The sequence below is a fragment of the Brachyhypopomus gauderio genome, chromosome 5, assembly GCF_052324685.1.
Source record: "Brachyhypopomus gauderio isolate BG-103 chromosome 5, BGAUD_0.2, whole genome shotgun sequence".
Classification (NCBI taxonomy): Eukaryota; Metazoa; Chordata; class Actinopteri; order Gymnotiformes; family Hypopomidae; genus Brachyhypopomus; species Brachyhypopomus gauderio.
In genome coordinates, this window is record NC_135215.1 from 34,519,947 (window position 1) to 34,525,970 (window position 6,024).

The following is a 6,024-nucleotide window of genomic DNA, read 5'->3' on the forward strand; positions in this document are numbered from 1 at the left end:
TTCGCAGAGGCCTTCAAAGCAAAGAAACTGTGAGTAAATCTGTCAGGTCCTCAGCTCCAGAGGAACGAGACAGGTGTGCTCCGGGTCTTAATGGGAGACGCTGTACGCTTCCTTCCACCCCCAGCGCCACCGAGAACGTTAAAGGTTCTGCTGGTCTTCACACCCTGCCTTCATCCTCTTGCCCTCCGCCCGTCATCCTGACCATTTCCTAATTAAAAGTATCATCGCACTCCTCCTGCAGTTTAAAGCAGAGAGGAGACCCGTGGGCCGGCCGGGTTCTGCCTTCCTGGTGGTGGTCTGAGTGCAGAGTGAGTGCTTGACCCCTCCCTCTCCCCGACTCCATTACGGAGCTATCAAATCAGCAGGGGGGGGCAAAAGGTCCAGCCTCTCTCATCAGACGCCGCCCCCCCCCCCCTCTCCCTGGTCAATAAATAAGTATCTCAACCTTACTACATAATTCCATCAATCTCATCTCCACAGACTTTGAAGTCCTTCACAGTCTCCCAGTTAAATCAATTACTGGCGCAGCTTTCATGAAGTTACGTATCGTGGTGGAAGGAACAGTGACATTGGCTCTCAAAGACGGGGGGGTGGGGTGGGGGGGGGTGGGGGGGGGGACCGGAAGAAACGCACGTCTCTCCGGCTGAAACGCTGCCGTCGATTCATTTGTGATGTTACGCCTGCTTCTGTCTGTCATACACGAGTGCAGCAGTCGTGGCTGTAAATAATCATTAATTGCACGACGTGTGCAGTAATTAGACTGATACGCTGTAATTATGATCTAATTGCGAAGAGTCCCCCTGTGTGTCAGACGCTCCATTGTTTCTGTGTAAGGGGCATTCGTCAGGTCTGTGCTCCCAGGTGAGTTGTTAGCACAGCTGCGGGACTCCGGCACTACGAGGAGCAGCACCCGCACCGTCGGTACAGTGGACCCTTGTATCGGATCCTGCTGCATCGGCAGGGTTTAGAAGTCCAGCCTGTGGTAGGGCTTGGGTCGCGGTGGTTTGACAAATGGCCAAAAATATGTGCAGCTCTCCTGGAGGATGTATTGTGGGGTCTGATGGGGTCGAGGCCCTTTGTCAGCAGGCGCCGGGGGCCGTGGCCCCGCCCTGCTGCACTCCGGCTGGGCCGTTGGAGCGGACCTGCCCCGTGTTTCTGCTCACGGTTCTCCTCGGGGTGGCTGGGGTGCACGGAGAGGCCGCGCTGGGCACCGGGCGGCTGGACGTGTTGTCTGGGCATCTGCTGCTGCTGGTGCTGGTGGTGGATCGGGCCCTCGGGGGGCCTCCAGGGCTCATCTGGCCCTAGGCAGCCCCCCAGGCAGGACACCGCTGCCCGTAGCATCCGCTTGGTCAGCAGCCAGAGGCCTGGAGGTGACCGCCACCCTCTTCCACCCCCCCCCCCCCCCCACGCCCTGCCTGTTGGAGCCCTTATCTTGGGCCTTATTGGTCATCTCTCATGATTAACACACTCGCCCAGAACTGCTGTCGAAAGTCACCCAGAGAGGGGAAGGGGAGAGAGGGAGAGAACAGGGGACTGGAACACGTACTGCTGGATTTATAGTGTGTGACAGAGAGCAACCCACGGAAATTATGACAGAGTCGTTGTTTTTGTTGTATTTATCTGTGTGTTTTTCGTAGAGTACAAGTGTGCAACCGCTTTTAGAGTTTAAAAGGGGGCCGTGTGGGTGGGAGAGTTCGTGTGCGTGTTGGTGTGTGCGTGTGTTGGTGTGTGTGTGTGTGTTGGGGTGTGTGTGTGTTTGTGTGCCTGTCCCCCCTCTCCTCTGCCATGGCTGAGTGAGTGTAGTGACGGGCCACGCCACTTTAAACTCCCTCTCCTCTCTGCGCTCACTCTTCCACTCACATCAGGCCCGCACTGCCTCTAATGGAGGCTGATAGCATTTAATAAGAGAGAGAGATTAGCCCATTAGCCCAAGGCCATTTGGGACCCAAATCATTTACTTGGCCCAGTGACCCCCAGTTGAAGTGTGGAGACTGGGTCCACCCGTGGCCCCCGCAGACCCGGCTGGCTGCCCGGTGCCGTGGGCCCCCTCTCTGGGCGCCCGAAAATGGCCGGTCCAGACTGGAACCTCCGGCACTTCAACTTCACTGCTCAGCTCCACTTCCCATCGCCACTCTGCTCTCTTCATACGGACGGGTCTGAGCCGGTCCGAGCCGGTCCGAGCCGGTAACCGTTGTTTCTGACTGTGGTCTCCCCTTTGCCATTTGCTTTCCTTGCTGTTACCGTCACACCCTCATACACACAATGACATATTAGTTTTACACAGTGTACACGATGGAATGACTAGGTAGATAGAATAGAATGATCTCTCTCTCACTCTCTCTCACAACAAACACACTAGGGGCAGTCATGGTCTGGTGGTCTTCTGACCGGAGTGTCTTGGGTTCGATTCCCAGGCCATGACTGACTAGCCTGGTCTAGGGCTGCCCACGTGTATAATCACTATGTGTGTGTGTGCGTGTGCGTGTGCGTGTGTGTGTGTGTGTGTGTGTGTGTGTGTGTGTGTGTGTGTGTGTGTGTGTGTGTGTGTGTGTGTGTGTGTTCTAATTGCACAGATGGGTAAATGCAGAGGACAACATTTCGAATGGGGTGAAAATCACAGTTGACAAATGTAACAACTTAACACTCACTCTCCTCAGTACTTGGGAGACTCTGTTGTCCTTCTTTTTAGAGTATGTACTCTTCTCTTTAGAGTATGTACTCTTCTTTTTAGAGTACGTGCTCTTCTCTTTAGAGTACGTGCTCTTCTCTTTAGAGTACGTACACTTCTCTTTAGAGTACGTACTCTTCTCTATAGAGTACGTACTCTTCTCTATAGAGTACGTACTCTTCTCTACAGAGTACGTACACTTCTCTTTAGAGTACGTACACTTCCCTTTAGAGTACGTACACTTCCTTTAGAGTACGTACACTTCTCTATAGAGTACGTACACTTCTCTTTATAGTACGTACACTTCCCTTTAGAGTACGTACACTTCTCTATAGAGTACGTACACTTCCCTTTATAGTACGTACACTTCCCTTTATAGTACGTACACTTCCCTTTAGAGTACGTACACTTCCCTTTAGAGTACGTACACTTCTCTATAGAGTACGTACACACTTCCCTTTATAGTACGTACACTTCCCTTTAGAGTACGTACACTTCCCTTTAGAGTACGTACACTTCCCTTTAGAGTATGTACACTTCCCTTTAGAGTACGTACACTTCCCTTTAGAGTACGTACATTTCCCTTTAGAGTACGTACACTTCCCTTTAGAGTACGTACACTTCTCTATAGAGTACGTACACTTCTCTATAGAGTACGTACACTTCCCTTCAGAGTACGTACACTTCCCTTTAGAGTACGTACACTTCCCTTTAGAGTACGTACACTTCCCTTTAGAGTACGTACACTTCCCTTTAGAGTACGTACACTTCCTCTATAGAGTACGTACACTTCTCTATAGAGTACGTACACTTCCCTTTAGAGTACGTACACTTCCCTTTAGAGTACGTACACTTCCCTTTAGAGTACGTACACTTCTCTATAGAGTACGTACACTTCTCTATAGAGTACGTACACTTCCCTTTAGAGTACGTACACTTCCCTTTAGAGTACGTACACTTCCCTTTAGAGTACGTACACTTCTCTATAGAGTACGTACACTTCTCTTTATAGTAAGTACACTTCCCTTTAGAGTACGTACACTTCCCTTTAGAGTACGTACACTTCTCTATAGAGTACGTACACTTCTCTATAGAGTACGTACACTTCCCTTTAAAGTACGTACACTTCCCTTTAGAGTACGTACACTTCCCTTTAGAGTACGTACACTTCCCTTTAGAGTACGTACACTTCTCTATAGAGTACGTACACTTCTCTTTATAGTACGTACACTTCCCTTTAGAGTACGTACACTTCCCTTTAGAGTACGTACACTTCCCTTTAGAGTACGTACACTTCTCTATAGAGTACGTACACTTCTCTTTATAGTAAGTACACTTCCCTTTAGGAGTACGTACACTTCCCTTTAGAGTACGTACACTTCCCTTTAGAGTACGTACACTTCTCTATAGAGTACGTACACTTCTCTATAGAGTACGTACACTTCCCTTTAAAGTACGTACACTTCCCTTTAGAGTACGTACACTTCCCTTTAGAGTACGTACACTTCTCTATAGAGTACGTACACTTCTCTATAGAGTACGTACACTTCTCTATTAGAGTACGTACACTTCCCTTTAGAGTACGTACACTTCCCTTTAGAGTACGTACACTTCCCTTTAGAGTACGTACACTTCTCTATAGAGTACGTACACTTCCCTTTAGAGTACGTACACTTCCCTTTAGAGTACGTACACTTCTCTTTAGTAGAGTACGTACACTTCTCTATAGAGTACGTACACTTCCCTTTAGAGTACGTACACTTCCCTTTAGAGTACGTACACTTCTCTTTAGAGTACGTACACTTCTCTATAGAGTACGTACACTGGTTCATGTAGCACCCACCGTTCATGTTCACTCCACCTCATCCACCATGGACATGGAACCCCGACTCTGTTCTGGTCCTGGGGACATAAAACGTGAGCAAGCCCTTCTTCCCCTGCCAAGGTTGTGTTTCTTCATTAGTTATTCCCAGGGTGGTGTGTGTGTGTGTGTGTGTGTGTATGTGTGTGTGTGTGTGTGTGTGTGTGTGTGTGTGTGTGTGTGTGTGTGTGTGTGTGTGTGTGTGTGTGTGTCCCAGAGGAGGAGTAGATTAATTCGCATCAGAATAGGGAGCTGCTGAGGTGTGAATGGCAGCAGGCAGCCGGTGAAGGTGCGTCACGCCCCCTGTTTCTGCTTCCAGCACCCCCCCCCCCCCCCCCCCACCCCACACACACACACACACCCACACCACACACACACACACACACACACACCACACACACCACACACACACACCGCACACACACACACCACACCCCCCCCCCCCCCCACACACACACACACCACACACACACACACCCCCACACACACACTCACTCACACAACTCACACACTCACACACACCCACCACACACACACTCACACACACACACAGACACACTCACACACAGACACACACACACACTCTCTCTCTCTGTCTCTCTCTCTCTCACTCTCTTACTCTCTGTCTCTCTCTCTCTCACTCAAGATTCAAGATTCAAGAAGCTTTATTGGCATGACTGTAGTTACAACAATATTGCCAAAGCATTACAAAACAAAAAATAATAATAATAATAACAATAAAATAAAATAGAATAATGGAATAAAATAAAATAGAGTAATAATAATAGTAATGGTAATAATAAAAAAAAATAGCAATAGTAACAAAAAACAATTACAATGGTTAAAAAATAACAATAATTACAGTATATAATCTGGTGTTTTATTTACAAAAGGAAGTATGGTGTGTACATAAGTGTTATGTACATATTATTATCTATATACAGTTTTAAGTGAGGTGGGTAGGTGAGGTAGGTGTTAGGTGTTACCCACTGTCTCTCAGCGCGGTGACATGTTAATATATACTGGGCAGCGAGGGGAGCAGTGTGCCCCTTTCCCTAGGAGTATCCCTAATGTTTCTGGTTCTGTGAGTCTGTGGTAGTTTGGCATTATTTGTTTGAACCTGTGTGTGAAGTGCTCTCGGTATTGTGTTGAATTTTGAGCAGTGGAGGAGGAAGTGCAGCTCCGTCTCCACTTCCCCACTCTCACACTGACCACATATTCGCCTCTCTCTGGGCAGCCAGGAGCGTTTATACCTGCCCCGTTTCTATGGCCAGGCTGTGGTCACTCGAGCCGGTATTTGGTCAGGATCCGTCTTACTCACTCTCACTCTCTCTCTTACTCTCATATTCTGGCCCTCTCTCTCTCTCTCTCTCTCTCTCTCTCTCTCTCTCACAGTCTCTCTCTCCCATCTCTCTTTCTTGTGCAGGCTCTCTCTCTCTCTTCTCTCGCTCTGTCTGTCTCTTGTGCGTGCTCTCTCTCTCTCTCTCTTGTTCTC